The sequence below is a fragment of the Pelodiscus sinensis genome, chromosome 1 (assembly GCF_049634645.1).
Source record: "Pelodiscus sinensis isolate JC-2024 chromosome 1, ASM4963464v1, whole genome shotgun sequence".
In the NCBI taxonomy this organism is placed as follows: Eukaryota; Metazoa; Chordata; order Testudines; family Trionychidae; genus Pelodiscus; species Pelodiscus sinensis.
Genome location: NC_134711.1, coordinates 219,332,487 through 219,350,795, shown reverse-complemented (window position 1 = coordinate 219,350,795; position 18,309 = coordinate 219,332,487). Strand labels below are relative to the sequence as shown.

Below are 18,309 nucleotides of genomic sequence, written 5' to 3'. Positions count from 1 at the left end.
GCAGAGCTGAGAAATGAACCTAGCTTCCCCAATTCCCAATTTCTTGCCCCTGATGCAGACTTTCAGACCCCCATCAAATCCAAAAATCCCTTGAATCTTTCATGATGGGCACCATCAAATGAAAGTGCCAGCTCTGGGAAACGTGTATCCCTTTGCAGTTCTAGTCAAATAATGAATATTTTTCTAATCATTTTGCTGCACTAGATAATCTTTTGTTATGATAATTAAATGTGATTATCTATTGTTACTGCAAGAATAAAATTAAGGGATAAAAAATAAGGAATATCTGTAATTTGATATATAAAATTGCTGACAATGCAAATTTATCTATTAAAAGAGCAGCTGAAAAGGCATGCCACAGAGTTCAGGCAGTATATCATTTGAGCTGCAGTAGGTCTACATCCTGTTCTTTTAATGTTCTATTAAAGTTTTTAAATGCTTACGTATATTCCATTTCTCTGAAACTTAAGCAGCACTATACAGAAGAAAGCTGAGAACCTACGTTCTTGATTATGCTCCCACACTGGCTTTTCTGATAGTGCAACTCTGTTAACTTAATTGGTGTTACTCCTGAGTTGCACTGATGGATCAGAAATACGTGCTAGTTCATAAAACCACAAGTAAATTGAAGTTGGGTAGCATCAAAGATCTGATGATTTATAACTTCATTAAATCTTTCCTGGAGGAAACAAATGTTTTTGACTTCAGGAAACTATATTTATAAGGCATTCAAAGGGTTTGGGGATTTGGAATCCTATATTAAGAGCAGCTGTTAGAACAGTGAAAAATACAAAGTCACTTCATATCAGGCTAACACTAATTTAAGACTTCTTTGCTCGGTCTTGTATCAGTGTTATAAGCCCCTGTTTAATATGTCTGTTGATATAACCTGCAAATTGCATATGTCCTAAGAATATAGAGAGAAGAAGTACAGTATATAAGAAATTGTTGAAAATACAGCAATGGCAATTCATGCAAATTAAGTCTAAACAAGTCTCAACAAGTACTCTAAAAGGACAACAGAGGTCAATATGATTAAGCAGGGATATTACAGTTTAAAGTATAATCTAAAATAGTTTTAAATAGCAAACAATCTGGCAGAAAGAATTGGAAGATCTATACAATAAGCAGAATAAAAATTAAAAAAATAATTAGAAGATCATAAAGATATGCTATGAAAGTTAAATTACAGAGAATATTTTAAGTGCTATATTTAATTCAACAAATGAATATAGAGATTTTGTTAATCCCAGTTCAGACTGGAGTTCACATATTCAGTGCATATATAGGTTCAAAAATATGGGACCGAATGAGGAATAGTGAGGAAGTTATTGGGAATGTATTTAAGAGGACCTGAAACATTGGTCAACTGCAAGAAAACTACACCATTCAGCAATTAAAATACTTAATTTATCAAAGTAAGGAATATGAATGAATTTTAAATACACTTATTGCATATAATGTGAATTGAACTATATACAGTGACTAAACATGGAAATTTAAAGTTAAAATAAATATTGAAAGGGGGAAAATATGTTGGGCCTAATTGATTTTCACTGTCCAACCATTCCTTATATCCTCATGTCTTATATCCTAATTTTAATTAATCACTACTCTTCAAGAGTTGGAATGGCTGTGAAAATCCACATGAGCACTGAAATCTCCAGAAAAAGTGATGCTAGCATATGGGGAGCTTTGAAACCTTATCATAGCTTGGAATAAAAGTTGTCTTTAATCATTAGCATCTGATTCCTCAGAGTGTGTGTATAAACTAATTACTGTAATGTTAGGCTTCCTTTCAAACTATGTAATAAAGATCCAGATGGATACTTCTAGGGCTCGTCTACACTGGCCCCTTTTCCGGAAGGGGCATGTAAATTTCACCAGTCGTCGTAGGGAAATCCGCGGGGGATTTAAATATCCCCCGCGGCATTTAAATAAAAATGTCCGCCGCTTTTTTCCGGCTTTTAAAAAAGCCGGAAAAGAGCGTCTACACTGGCCCCGATCCTCCGGAAAAAGTGCCCTTTTCCGGAGGGTCTTATTCCTACTTCAAAGTGAAATTTACATGCCCCTTCCGGAAAAGGGGCCAGTGTAGACGTAGCCCTATAGTTTAGCTAAGACACTTTACAAATTGTTTATTAATAAGTAGTCATGCTTTTCACCAATATTTGTTTCATAAGTACTTCATATTCAGACATCATTATCTATCCAGTGGTATCTAACAACAGTGAGTATCAGAGAATATCTTATTGCTTCTATACAAAACCATGGTATGCCCATATCTTGAATACTGTGTACAGATGTGGTTCCCTCATATCAAAAAATGTATATTGGCATTGGAAAAGGTTCAGAAAAGGGCAACAAAAATGATTAGGGGTTTGGAACGAGTGCTATAGGAAGAGAGATTAAAAAGACTTGGACTTTTTAACTTAGAAAAGAGGAGACTAAGGGGGGATATGATAAAGGTCAATAAAGTGACTAGTGTGGAAAAAGTGAATAAGGAAAAGTTATTATTACTGTAACATAAGAACTAGGAGTCACCACATGAAATTAATAGGTAGCAGGTTTAAAACAAACAAAAGGAAGATTTTCTTTACATAGCACATAGTCAACATGTGGAACTCCTTGCTAGAGGACATTGTTAAGACCAGGACTTTAACAGGCTTCAAAAAAGAACTAGATAAACTCATGGAAGCTAGGTCCATCAATGGCTATTAGCCAGAATGGGTAGGAATGATGTCCCTAGCTTCTGTCAGAGGCTGGAAATGGATGACAGGAGAGGGATCACGTGATGATTACCTTCTTGTGAACCCTCTGTCTGGGGCATCTGGCATTGGCCATTGTTGGAAGACAGGATACTGGGCTAGATGGACCTTTGGTCTGACCCAGTGTGGCCATTCTTATGTTCTTGTGTTCTTAGTATCTGCAAATATTCCACATTTTTGTATTTAAGTAAGGCCCAATTCTTCAGCCCTTGTACTGAGTAGCACTCATTTATATGAGTTGCTTGATTGAAGTAAATGACACAACTCACTGGAAATAAGAGGTACTCAATGTGGAATCAGTGCATAGCAATTATGGACCAAATCCTGGACCCATTAAGATCAATGGAAAAACAAGTATTAACCTCACATGACCATAATTTGAGCCAAAATCTGTTATCCTCATTGTAACTGTTAAAAAAAAAGTTTTTCACTGACAGCATTCAATAACTGGTTTGTACATTTTTTCTAGTACCCTTTAGAAATCTATATTGTGCATCATTATTGTACTTTTCTTTTTGAAATGTGTCTGCTACCTTCAATAAGTGTATGTTGCTGGATTTAAGGAAGCCGTGATCTCTGAAATCAGTATATTGTTCTCACATTTAAATAGTATTTGTAATCCATTAATAAGTGCTGTACTGTGGCTAATACATTAGACCTAATTTCTTAAAGACATTTGTTTTTCAGTTTCATTAGATTACTAGTAGGATACATGGTTGCCTCACCTTCATCCCTTACTGTGTTTTGAAGTTTTATTTATCACATAAAGTGCTTGTCTTTATTGATTAGATCAGTGATAACAAGAGGAGAGCTGATGTAAACTATTTGTGTTTTGCAATGTCTTAGAGCTCCAGAAGGGTTAGTATAAATTGTGCCAGTGCTTCTAAACACAATACTGAACATTGACAATTTATTTCTATTTGGTTGTGGGAATATTATCATTAGTTATATATCATTATAAAGCATCTTGTATATAAATAATAATATATATAGCAGATCCAGATCTCATTGTGCTGTCATTTGGTATCTTCTTGAAGTGACATTGCAAAATTCCTGGCTGTAAACAGGGTATGTGGTGATTTTTTAAATTGTATTGTATCATGTGTTATAACTAACACAGAAATGAGCAGAAATCTGTTTTTGTGTCAGTGGAAGATCTATAGAGAAATATTGCTGACATTGTTATAACATATATCAGTGAATATACACTGTTCAGTTGTTTAATAGTAGTAGTAGTAGTAGTAGTAGTAAGATGGCTTCATTTAAAAAAAATAAACTAAATCAATCAATCCAGACTTAGCAGTGATGTACTAAATATTATGTCTCATTATGACTCTTAAGAAAAGAAGGGAATTTAGCTAATCGAAATTCGTATTTGCAGAGGCATTCCCTTTCTATAAAGTTAAAAAGAAATTTTTAAAAGACGTAATGTGACATATATTATGAGATGACAGGACCATTTATATCAATAAAAGGCACAGCCTGCGTCTTTCTAACAGAAAAAAAATTGTGTTGCAACTAACATGACAACATACAACTTTCCACAGAAAGATTCTGAAGCCTTCTCAAAACAAGATTCAGTGGTGAGTGTTAGCAATTAACAATAGGCACACAGCAATTTAATTTTGAGTTAATCCAAATATATATTAGGAAATGAAGATGAACTCTCTGTGGCTGATGTTCTGGTATTCTGGCACTTACACCTTAAACTTCCACATCGGGATGCCTAATGCTTTTGCAATCCAGATGTACAATTAGACAAAAAATGCAATCTGTTCTGAATACTTTTTGCTGTGGACACAATAGCAATATATATATATTCAAATTTGGTTACATAAAGTTAGGCTCTAAAATCCAACTAAATAAAAGTGGATTAATTCCAAATGTGCAGAGCATGCCAGTTGCTGACATATGTATTTAGGAGTTAAGTTTGAAAGTTCTGGTCTATTCTTTGTCAATGCAGCTATCTCAATCAATTTGTGACTTTCTTGCTCCACGAGCAAACCTTGATTGTTCTGCTATCCCAAAGAAAGCCAGAGGACACTTCATATAAATTTCATTGAAATGCAACTTTGCTGTTAGATGTCTGGGACAACTTGACAGATAGAAGTGTACAGTGCAAGCAACTCCATTTTCCTTCAAATTACCACATAGAGCTTCCACCAGCCCCCTTCATTTTCCATAAGATTCCCTAACCAACCCATGCCTTGGACCCTACCATTCACACCCCACCAGAGTTAAGGTGGGCTATAAGAAAGGGAGGGACAGCCCCAAGTCCCTGGCCTCTATTCTTTTAAATAGCATTTCCTTTTTAAGTCCTTTACCAGGTCATTTATCTGGTCACTGGATGCTTTCCCAGTGGAGTATCTGTACTGGACATCTACCCTACACATACAAAATATCTTGCAACATGTAGCCTAACACACTTTCCTCCTTACCATAATAGGTCCTCCCTGTCACCTACTGTGGGAAAGAGGACCACCACCCACACACACAGACTTCACCAAAGCCTACATGTTGGTGAGGGAAGCATTCTTTCTCAGTTCCCCTAAAAAGGAACAATTAGCACAATGCCCAGATAAGTTACCAACTGATATTTACACCTTGAGAGGAAGGAAGATGGGTGCTGCTTTCTCTGCTGCATGGAGAAAATACTTGCAGGGCTTGCATGACTTAAAGTCAGTATCACCCACCTTTTCGAAGCCGTTTCTGACCTCCTTTCCGCCTTTCTCCCCCTCCCCCCACCATTAAAGCACTACTACCATTCTCCAGAAAACCTGGACAATGCCCTCCACCCCTTCAGATGTGTGGCATTCATTTTCCTTATAACAGTACTTTGGGTATGTCTACACTACAACGTTAATTCGAACTAATTTAGTTCGAATTAGTTAATTTGAACTAAGCTAATTCGAACTAACGCATCCAGACTAAAAAACTAGTTCGAACTAACGTTTTGCTAATTCGAACTAGCATGTCCACATTAAGTGGACTCTGAACCGGGCTTAAGGATGGCCGGAAGCAGTGCTGGCAGGGCATCAGAGGAGGACTTAGAGCATGGAGATGCTGTCTCAGGCTAGCCGAGGGCTGTGCTTAAAGGGTCCCGACCCCCACCCCGGACAGACAGTTCTCAGGGATGCCCCACTTGCAAAGCAGTCCTGGCTTGGAGTGCCCTGAGTGCCCACACTCGGCACATCACAGCACTCGGCCATCAGCCCGGCTGCACTTGCCGCAGGCTGCCATCTGGGGAGAAGGGGCAATTGGGGGCTGCAGGAGAGCTTCCACCCCCAGAAGCCCGCAGAGCCAGCCCAGTCCTCCCCATCGGGGGCTCGTGCCCCATTCCTCCCTCACCTCCTTCCACTTACCCTTCCCTAGCCCCTCTTCTTGATGTACAAAATAAAGATAACGTGTCTTCCAAACTGGAATCTGTCTTTATTGAACAAAACTGGGGGAGACTGGGAAAAGGAGGTGGAAGAGGGGAAGAGAGAGGCTGGGAGAGGGGAGGGCAACTAAAATGATCAGGGGTTGGGAACAGGTCCCATATGAAGAGAGGCTAAAGAGACTGGGACTGTTCAGCTTAGAAAAGAGGAGACGGAGGGGGGACAGGATAGAGGTCTCTAAAAGCAGGAGTTGGGTGGAGATGGTGCATAAAGAAATGTTCTTCATTAGTTCCCATAAAGAAGGACTAGAGGACACCAAAGGAAAGGAATGGGTAGCAGGCTTCAAACTAGTAACAGAAAGTTGTTCTTCACAAAGCAAAGAGTCAACCTGTGAAACTCCTTGCTGCAGGAGGCTGTGAAGGCTAGAACTGGAACAGAGTTTAAAGGGAAGTGAGATCAAGTCATGGAGGTTGGGTCCATGGAGTGCTATTAGCCAGGGGGTAGGAGTGGTGTCCCTGCCCAAGGTTTGTGGAAGGCTGGAGAGGGATGGCATGAGACAAATGGCTTGGTCACTGTCTTCGGTCCATCCCCTCCAGGGTCCCTAGGGTTGGCCACTGTCGGCAGACAGGCTACTGGGCTAGATGGACATTTGGTCTGACCCAGGACAGCCATTGTAAGCTCAGGGCTCAGGGTCGGGGGTCTCAGTGGACCCCCTTGATTCTCTTGCACACCTGCTCCTGGGTGGCCAGGCTGGCATCTCTCCTGCCCAAGCCGGCCACTTTCCTGTGCCTAGTGTGGAGATCGTGGACGAGGGCCACGATGTCCGCACTAGCCCAGGCGGGTGCCCGCCTCTTGCGGTCCTGGGCAAGCTCCCGGGAGCTGCCAGCCTGGTCCCGGGAAGAGCGGGAGGGCTGGGGGGCATTGGGTGGGTGGCTCAATCTGTGCCAGGTGCAGGGTCTGCTGGCTGGGTGCTGGCAGGCTTGCACCTGGCACGGGCACCGTAGCCAGCCCGTGCCCCTTTAAGGGGTCCGGGGCCGGGAGGGGGGCAGTAGAGTTTCCCTGGTGTTGGCCAGAGTGGCCACCAGGGAAACCTGGGGAGGGCTAGCCTCCCACTAGTTCGAATTAAGGGACTACACACCCCTTAATTCGAACTAGCTAGTTTGAACTAGGCTTAATCCTCGTGGAATGTGGATTACCTAGTTCGAACTAAGCGCTCCATTAGTTCGAATTAAATTCGAACTAACGGAGCGCTAGTGTAGCGCCTATGAAAGTTAGTTCAAACTAACATCTATTAGTTCGAACTAACTTTGTAGTGTAGACATACCCTTTGATAGCTGGAAAGCAACATTGTCTGCTGTTCACTTTTGCTCTAGTATCCATAGTTTATAAAGATATATCTACACTGTACGGCTATTTCAAGATACCGGAGGTATCCTGAAATAGCTATCCCGCGTCTTCACAAGCCACCTGTTATTTCAAAATATTTTTAGATATAACAAGCACTATTCTGGCATCCCAGAAACCTTTGTTCCATGAGGGTTAAGGGATGTCTCAAAATAGTGCATTATTTCAAATTTGGCGCTGTGTAGATGCACCAATTTTCAAAATAGCCTATTTCGAAATTCAATCAAAATAAGATAAACAATTTGAAGAGATCAAATTGCATATCTTATTTCGAATTTAGGGTGTTGTGTAGATGCACCCTATGGCAAAAACTTGCCAGATGTCTACACTGGCTGCTTGATTTTGTGCAAAAGCACTGACGTTCCACTGTCTGAAATCAGTGCTTCTTGCGCAAATGCTTTGACAAAAGCCCTTTTCTGGAAATGTTTTTGTGCAAGAGGGTCAGTGTAGACAGCTAAAAACTGTTTTGCGCAAAAAAGCCCCGATGGTGAAAATGGCGATTGTGGAAAAGCATCCGTGCCAATCTAGTCGCTCTTTTCCGCAAATGCTTTTAATGGAAAAACTTTTCCGTTAAAAGCATTTGCGGAAAATTATGCCGGTCTAGATGTAGCATATGTGTTTATCTGATTTCCTATGACAAATCAGGAATGAGATCTTAGAGTTATCATGGATAGTTCTCTGAAAACTTCTACACAGTGTGCAGCGGCGGTCAAAAAGGCAAATAGGATGCTAGGAATTATTTTAAAAGGGATAGAAAATAGGATAGGATATCTTACTGCCCCTGTATAAAACTATGGTACGCCCACATCTTGAATATTGTGTACAGATGTAGTCTCTTCACCTCAAACAAGATATTTTGGCCTTGGAAAGGGTTCAGAAAAGGGCAACTAAAATTATTAGGGGTTTGGAACGGGTCCCGTATGAAGAGAGGTTAAAGCGACTGGGACTTTTCAGTTTAGAAAAGAGGAGACTAAGGGGGGATATGATAGAGGCATATAAAATCATGAGTGGTGTGGTGAGGGCAGATAAAGAAAAGTTATTCATTAGTTCCCATAATAGAAGAACTAGAGGACACCAAACGAAATTAATGGGTAGCAGGTTTAAAACTAATAAAAGAAAGTTCTTCTTCACACAGCGTGTAGTCAACCTATGGAACTCCTTGCCAGAGGAGGCTGTGAAGGCTAGGACTATAATAGAGTTTAAAGAGAAACTAGATAATTTCATGGAGGTTAGGTCCATAAAAGGCTATTAGCCAGGGAATAGAAATGGTGTCTCTGGCCTCTGTTTGTCAGAGGCTGGAGAAGGATGGCAGGAGATAAATCACTTGATCATTGTCTTCGGTCCACCCTCTCTGGGGCACGTGGTGCTGGCCACTGTCGGCAGACAGGCTACTGGGCTAGATGGACCTTTGGTCTGACCCAGTACAGCCGTTCTTATGTTCTTATGTTCTTATGTAAAGTGTTCAAGTGCCAATGGCTTCCTGAATAACATACTGGTCTGGGATTCTGGATCTATTATTTGCTTTGCCACTGACCTGCTAGGTTATTTCGGGCAAAATCGCTTTCCTCCCTTTGTCTGTTTCCCTGTCTGAAAAGTAGGGTAACTTTTGCAAATCACTTTGAGATCTACTGATAAAAAGTACAATGTAAGAGATATGGTCTATTTTGTCATCCCACAAAGAGCTAGTATTTTCCCGTATATTTCATATTGCTACCACAGGAATGCTATATATAATGTAGACTTAAATCAATAACAGAACATTAGAATAAGCCAATAATCCCTTTTCTCTTAAATGAGCCTGGTACTCCTGTTAATAGAAAAGGATGTTCATAAATGACCAGAATATTGTTGCTGTGGTCCATGGGTCTTTTTTGTCACCTTGTGTGCTTTGTGAACTGTAGACAGTCTTGCCTTTTGTAGTAATCATTTCCCTGGCTGAGGTGCAATGAAATTTCAATTTTGTATGATTACTATGTCCTAAACTCAAGGAGAAGGGAGAATAATATCTCTGGTATGAAGATAAAGTTATGAATTACCAATAATTCATGGTATGACAGTTTGGTTATGAAATCCAAGGGTATCATTATGTGAAGTGCAAAAATCAGATGAAGAAAATAACAGCTTTGAAAACTCCTGTGACTTTGCATCACTGAACCACATTTGTTTCAATTTGTTGTAATTTCATGTAATTGAATAAAAGGCTCTGTAAGAAAATGAGCCTATATAATAATTTAGAATTCATGTTGATCCTGATCATAATTGATCTCATACTGGTTACTAAAACTAAAATTCTGTTCCTGCCCTCAAAGAACACACACAATTTCTATGAAATAAATCTGAATGATAGATATAATAGAGTCAGAAAAAACTCCCAGTCAATTCATTTGGGGCAGCATTGAGCCCCGCACTCATAACAATTTTACATAGTGAAACTACCCAAAATGGTGTCATGGAAGCATTGAGCATATATATGGGTTCTAGGGGGTATCTTGAAATCTCTTTCAAGCACTACCTAATGGTGTTTTGATGTAGACCTCTTTGGCACAAGTTTTGTAAAATTTTCACCATAGATTGGTCTTGTTTGATAAATATGCATAAAACCAAAGTTAGGCAGGATACTGGGGAGAAGCAGAAAGAACAAATTATGCTGAAACATTAAAGCCAGGGGGAGCTCTCTAATGGCAAGTGCCTAAATCCCAAATCTCACCTTTTAATATGTCATGTCTGACTGCAATCCACACAAAAAGCCCCTCAAAATTCAAAATTAATTCTTGGGGCCCCATTTCTCCTTGGGGCTCAGTTTCATATATACTCATTTAACCCAACCTTAAGCAAGGGAAAGGGCTGGAAGAAGGAAACACTCCAAACAGTACTAGTCCCTTTTGTGTGTAGCAAGCAGGGAAGGATGTGGGATGATTCGTATGAGTCTTTTACAGAAAGTCCCAGACTGAAATGAATATTTATTGTTATTGGTCATGGCAACATTTCCATTCATGGTTGTTATAGCACTGAAGCTTGAGCCAAAAGTGAATGATCTGAGAAAAGTTAAGTGTGTAGGGTATAACTGTATTTTTTATAAATATATATATATTTGTGGTGGGTCATAGGGACCAGGTTTTAATCATGAGCTGGGAAAAAAGGGTGACTCTCTAGGTCAGTACACGTGCAAATTATATGTCATAGGTTGAATACAGAAACACTTTAACTTCTACTTCATTATACTTTGTATTATAGAAAGAAAACTATAAAGAGGACTGACACTTCATGGCTATTTTTCCTCCTTTCCCCCTGTTCATTATGCCCATCCAGATCTCTCTTGTTTAATTCCTATCTACTGTGTACAGTATATCATTTAATTTCTGAAAGAGCACAATATGTTGTTCATTGATGGAAACAATAAAATCACACAAATATGCAGCTCTTTGAACTGAAACATTAGTCTGGTCTACAGTTATTTCAGAATTATACAGCAATTGCTATGATGAATTTCTAGACAAAGGCCCCAAACTGGCAACTGACTGTGCACCCCGATGGAGTCCAGTTGGAATCAGTGAGACTCTAGGCAGGTTCTGTATGTGGCCTTGCACATTCAAGTTCTTATTTGAGAGCTCATAAATACTTTTACCCGGGAACACAATGTCAGGGAAAGGATTCAATTTTAATTCCTTAGGCCAAATCAGGGCTCAACACAACCTTCCTTTTTACTGTTGTCAGCTCAAGAGTTTCTGGAGTCCCCTTTTTAGCTCACATCTATTTTCGGATTAGATTTCCCTCTCAGCTTCATTCTGTGTGTGAGGAGGGGGTAGTTTTTACTTGGAAGGATTAAATTACTATTGGTAAACATTGATATCATCATGAAGTAATGAAAAAATACTTTGATTAATATCAGTCAAAATTAATTGTAACTTTTGGAATCTCAGTGTGTGCGGTCATTAAATATTGTCTGATTCCCTACAAATTTCCTACAATTGTGAATATTTACATTGATAGAAATAGTAAAAAGATACTTAAAATAAATGTCAATAATGTAAATATTGAAATTATAAACAAAAATCAAATTTTGCTAGGCCTATTTATGACTGTGTAATAGAAAGGCACACACAACTACAGATTCTAAGTGGTTATGAAGCAGTCCTCTCAAATAACCTTCCCAGTGTCCTTGCTGGGTTTCCATTAACTTTTACACCCTCAGATTGTGAAAATTTGTTTTTAAAGGTTTGCCTAATTTAAGCATTGAGACAAAATTCACCATACAGCCTCTCTGACTTACAAACTGGTTACGGACCAAGCAATTGGTCATAACTCGGTTTGTTCGTAAGTCGGACACCTTTGAGTTACACACGACCACACTGTTCATAAGTACAGATCGCGTTCATAACTCTGGATCCGCCATTTACGACAGTTTCGGTCGTAACTGCGAACGGTCGTAAGTCGACCATTCAGAACTCGGGGACCGGCTGTATGTAGAATGCCTACACATCACTTAAGTCACTCTTAAATCCTATCTTCAGGGATTTGGTGGAATATAGATTTTTCCTGATGGACAGTTCAATTAAATTATGCAGTGTTTTATAAACAGAAATAATACACTCAAGCAGGAACAATTTTAAGTTACATATTCATATAAAAGTCTTATATAAAAAGTAAACTGTTGAAGATTATATTTTTCCTTTAAAAAAGAAATATAAAATACAGTAGGGTAAGAATATCAATTAAATGAGGAGGGCTTGGTTGATGTGGCTACACGGCTCGAATGGTTCAAAATCTGTTTACAGCAACTGACGATGTGAATCCTATCTGGCAGTGTTGTCAGTGGGTGCAGAATTGATCCCTGGGAACCAAGCTTCCAAAGCTTTTGCACTTTTTCATTCAGTTAAATAAGGACAGAAAGCAAACCAGTGTTACCTCGCTTCATTGCATTCTGAAAGATTTGAAATAGGGATGTTAAATATCAGTTAATTGAACAGTCAATTAACCTCATGAATTTGCATCGGTTAGTTGACTATTCTATAGTCCCCGGGCAACCCCTGTCCAGGGGGAAGGGTCTGAGCTCCCAGACCCGGCAGAAGCCAAAACTGAGACAGGCTGCCTGTCCACCTGGCTCATAATATACTTTAAATGCAGAGTCGCAGCGGGGGTAGGTCCAGGATCCAGTACAAGCTGGGACTGAGCTGGGCTGCTGGCCAGCCTGCTAAAAAATTTACTGGCAAGGGGTGGGGGGAAATGCATGTAGTCTATAGCTTTAACCTATAAGCTTTTGCTTATTGGTTAATCGGTTAATTGACTATACTATTAGGGTATGTCTACACTACCCCGCTAGTTCGAACTAGCGGGGTAATGTAGGCATACCGCACTTGCAAATGAAGCCCGGGATTTGAATTTCCCGGGCTTCATTTGCATAAACTGGGCGCCGCCATTTTTAAATCCCTGCTCGTTCGAACCCCGTGCCGCGCGGCTACACACGGCACGAACTAGGTAGTTCGGACTAGGCTTCCTAGTCCGAACTACCGTTACTCCTCGTGGAATGAGGAGTAATGGTAGTTCGGACTAGGAAGCCTAGTCCGAACTACCTAGTTCGTGCCGCGTGTAGCCGCGCGGCACGGGGTTCGAACGAGCAGGGATTTAAAAATGGCGGCGCCCAGTTTATGCAAATGAAGCCTGGGAAATTCAAATTCCGGGCTTCATTTGCAAGTGCGGTATGCCTACATTACCCTCCTAGTTCGAACTAGGAGGATAGTGTAGACATACCCTTACATCCCTAATGTGAACATGTTGGTTTGTAGAATGATTATGGCTAGGGATGAGGCAGATATTCTGTGACATTTCAATAGTTTTCCAAACTGGACTTTTCAACATCTCCTGAATCCTCGTAAATCCAGTTGGGGAAGGCTGAGTTGGCCACCTAATGTCAGTTCATACAATAGCTGACTGGAATTGTCCCAGTGTCTGGCACAGGGTGGTTAAACAATGTTACATTTCTATGCATGTGTGTATGATTACAAGTCTATGGCAGGACAGCTGCTAGTCCAAATGAGCGTTGTGATGTGGCTTTCCATAATAATTATATATAATGAAATTTCCTGCAGGCACTGAAGCAAATATTTACAAGTACTTCAATTGGTATTTAAGCTCCTTCACCTTCTATTGACTTCAGCTGTCGATGTGAGAATACAGAGAATACTAAAAACTATTCACCTTTATATCGGTACACAAATACAGATTTATATGGTGGATGTTAGCCACTCAACTTTGGAAAGTTTGGATATGGTCAACACATTTGCAGAGCAAATGCAATTTAATATCCTTTGTTAAAATGTATATGTCTTAAATGGCATAACAAATAAATTAGTTACATGCATGAGAGAAAGACCTTAAAGAATATAAAATATGAGCAGGTGAGGCCCATCGTTGACTGGGCAAAGTTATTTTGCATAGATTATACTTATAGGAAAGTTCAAGAAATTAAATATAGCTAATGAATCTTTTATTAATGTGCTTGCAAAAGATAAGTGAAAGAACAGTCTTAAATTTATAGGATTTCAACTTCAATCATTATTCATTTTATTGAATCATTACAATAGTAAATTTGAATCAGAAACTCATAAAACTTCCCTTACTCTTTCCGTAACTAATTTGAATTATTTTGTGATTTGTAACAGTAAAATTTTTCTTTGAACTAAAATGACAGTTTAATAGGTGACCCAATTTTTATTTTGTTAGCAATTTTTTTATGCACTCTAATCATAGTAGTCATGACTTTTTTCCCATGAAAAACAAAAATAATTATTTAAACCTTTCACTCAGCATATTCCAGTGTAAAAAGTAGTGCATACAGCTAATTTAAGTGGCAGGATTGTTTATTCAAAATTTGGTATCTGTAAGTAATTGTGAAGTATGACTTTATTTTTCTCAAACAAATCCACAAACAAACAAACTCTTCAAAATATATAGTAGGTAATTTTTTTTCATTTTTAAAGTGGAGCAGAATTTTGAGGTTATAATTAATTGCAGGTATAATATTAGAATAATTATCACTTTTGCCTTTAATCTTTTACATATTGCTGTACATTTTCAGGACCAGTTAGCATTTTGTGCCTATTCAATATTAGTATTTCAGATTATTTTTCATTGTGTTCTTTGTGCTGTGTTGTGGTGACATAAATTGGCATACAATAGTATCACTTTTTACTAGACATTTTTCTCATATCAAGACTTGGACGTCATGTGAATAGCCTACTGATAAATAAATAAATACATTTTGAAAGGTATTGCACTCCAAGAAAACTCCATAAATGCAGTCAATTTGGGAGGGAATCAATTTGGAGTAAATTTGGGTCTGAACACATAAATGCTGTTGGAATGATAAAAACACAGGAGATGCATAAGTTCAATACCAGTGCCCTTTTTTTATTGTGAAATGTTGCACAGAGACTGGCTTGCTCTTTGCATTTACTATCTCCAATCAAAATGTCTAACTCAGTGATGCTGTTTGTGAAGAGAAGTGGAAGACTGTGGCATTGTGACTTCTTTACAGAACAACATTTAATCTGAAATCTATTTTTAAAGCACAAGTCATGCTTAAATTGAATATCTGTGATACAACTTTCACTATATGTATCCATAATGGCTGAATTAAGGATTTTTTGTTGTTGTTGTTATTCTTGTATGTGCCCAGGAGCATGCAATTAAATTCACTGGAAAATATCTGTGGATGAAATACCATTTACAAGAATGATACATCAATGGAGATACTGAACAGGAATTACAGGTAATACACCAGCTACTGAAAGGGCACTTTCATACTAAAACAAATCAGCAAATTCCAGTGCTTGTTTCCTAAAAATATAGCAGATTTTCTGAACAGAAGCTCAGAATCAGAGAAGAACTGTAAATTATTGTGAGAATCTGTGTGTGACTGAATACTATTGCACACAACTACAAATGAATATGATTAATGTAAGGAAATAATTAACTGTGCTGTAAGTATTATTTATTTGAGTGGTATGGAAGTTTGCTGTACCAAAGATCTTCCAAATAAACACACATAATACCACCCTCTTTTCTCCCAGAAAAGGTTGGAACATGCAAAGAAAAGTATTTGAACTGACTGGTAACTTTTTCCATTCACCTTGCTAATTATCTTGGGAGAGGAAAGAAGGGTTGTTAATTTGTTTAATTTATTTTGTTAACATGTCTTTGCAAGAAAGAAGTATGCTTTATAGACTAAATTGTGTTGGTCTGTTTCAAGATAGGGTTCCATTCACAGGCAACAATATACAGGCAGTCCCCGACTTACGCGGATCCAACTTATGTCGGATCCACACTTACGAACGGGGCTTTTCTCACCCCGGAGTTCACGGGCGGCGGGTCGCCACCCATGTCCTCCGGGGCGAGAAAAGCTTCTCCCGGTCCCCCTGGTCTGCTGGGGAGGGGGTCCAGCAAAGCCGCTGGACTCCCCCAGCAGACCAGGGACACCTGAGCAAAGCCACTGCCTGGGCGGCTTTGCTTGTTTTCCTGGGAGCAAAGCCGCCCAGGCAGCGGGACCCCCGTTGCCTGGGCGGCTTTGCTACTGTCCCCCTAGTCTGCTGGGGGGGTCCAGCGACTTTGCTGGACCCCCCCAGCAGACCAGGGAGACAGGAGCAAAGCCGCACAGGCGGCATCCCACCGCCTGTGCGGCTTTGCTCGGGGGCAAAGGAGCAAAGCCACACGGGTGGCGGGGTCCCTCTGCCTGTGCGGCTTTGCTTGGGTCTCCCTGGTCTGCTGGGGGGGGGAAGGGGCACAGCTAGTGCGCCCCCCCAGCAGACTAGGCTTTTGTTGCGGGACGCCTTGGGTAGAGCAGCTGGGGTGCTGCCGGGTTGGTCCTGTGGGAACCTACCGGGCAGCGCCCCAGCTGTTCTGTCCCAGGCTCCAGATTCAGCAGCTGTTGAAACTGATCAGTCTGATTCCAGGAAGCTGGGGGCAGAGCAACTCTGCCTCCGGCTTCCTGTAGTCAGCCCCTGGTCAGTTTCAGTGGCAGCAGCTGAATCTGGAGCCAGTTCCGACTTACATATAAATTCAACTTAAGAACAAACCTATAGTCCCTATCTTGTACGTAACCCGGGGACTGCCTGTATGGAAATAACTTGCAAGTGAGTAGCCAAGCAGGTGATAAATAATTGTGATGCATGAGATGGGGAAGTGGAATGGAAATGAAAAATAGAGAAGAGATTTAGGGAGGCGCTAAATTGGGTAGGAGCTTGCAGGCTAAAACAAAGATATTGATTTAAATAAAAAAAAGATAAGGGGAAACCATTGTAGAGACTTGACAATTTAACCAAAATTTTACAATCACAGTTTCAACAACAACTGTTTCCAACCTGGGTTAGAGATCAAGTAAAGGCAGCTATGAATAAAATAATAAATCTAAACTGTGAAGCTTGTTGCTTTGCCTTATACAAATCTTATATCATATCAGTGGAATTATATGCATGAATATTTTTACCTCACTTGTGTAGAAGTACCAGGGTCAAGATAAAAAGGAGCAGACACTAAATCCTCATGACTTATCACCTATGACAATCAGAATATAACTGCTTACTCAAAAGCTGATTGGAATAGTAGGCCAAAGGACGGTTTTCCTGAAAGATATGCCTGCTATTCAAACTTCTTCATTACTAAAATGGTGATTTATAAAGAGCCTTAGCAAACACATGTCCCTTCAGAAAGAAGCAAACATGTACCAGTATGCTTTTATATTTTCTATTATATAATCTCGATAAAGATTTAAATTATTTGTCTTTACCTGCTTTTATTGAAACATTTATACTTCAGTATTATATTTGAATATGCATGTAAGAGGAAGATAGGGACAACTCCAAGGTCTCTCTACACATTAATTACCAACTAAAGCACAACTGGTTACCAAAATGTATATAATTATAGCTAATTCCTGTATTACCAGTTAAATATTCATTGTGCACTAAAATAGCAGTCTATATGTTAGTTCTGCAACAAATACCAATCAGACTTTATAGTAGCAAAAGTTCTCCCCTTCCCCAGGTTTGCTTTCCTGAAGCTCATCTGCATGTTGGCCAAACTCAGATAACTGTCTCGCTTCCTGTCTGAATTAGGCTAGAATGTCTTTTATTAATCAGATGAGCTGTTGCATAACCATGAATATATCACTTGCATTGAGTCAAACAATTTGGTCTCACTGACTTCAGAAATTAATGCAAATGTTATTTCCTCTACTGTCTGATTCTAACCACATGCCACAGGACATTAAATTTAGTGATGCTGAGCAGTGGAGAAAATAAATGCAGTTTCCCATGACATTCTGTTACAGGGCTAGCTAAGAAGAAAACAAACCAAGAGTTATAGACTTGACAAAAGAATAAAAAATCCCTGAATGAACTGGGGAAAAAGATTCATGTTATGCTTAGGTTGAAGAGAAAACTGCAAATGCATATGCTGAAAGGGAGTATAAGGGTATGTCTACACTTGCACCCTCTTTCGAAAGAGGGATGCAAATGAAGAGATTCGAAATTGCAAATGAAGCTGGGATTTAAATATCCCGTGCTTCATTTGCATTATGGCGCTATTTCGAAATAGTGCTATTTCGAAATAACAGATGCTGTTAAGACACGGTTATTTCAAGATAAAACCCTTCTCTCGAAATAACTGGTAAACCTCATTGCATGAAGAATAAGGGTTATTTCGAGAGAAGGGTTTTCTCTTGAAATAACCGCAACTTAACAGCATCTGTTATTTCGAAATAGCGCTAT

The 18,309-nt window shown here is 39.6% G+C and overlaps 1 protein-coding gene across 5 annotated transcripts in view; it reads right to left on the bottom strand.

The window, feature by feature from the left end:
* The window catches only part of NLGN4X (neuroligin 4 X-linked), a 250,699-nt gene that overhangs the window by 181,541 nt on the left and 50,849 nt on the right, over window positions 1-18,309 (bottom strand). The gene's annotated exons all lie outside the window — the stretch shown is intronic.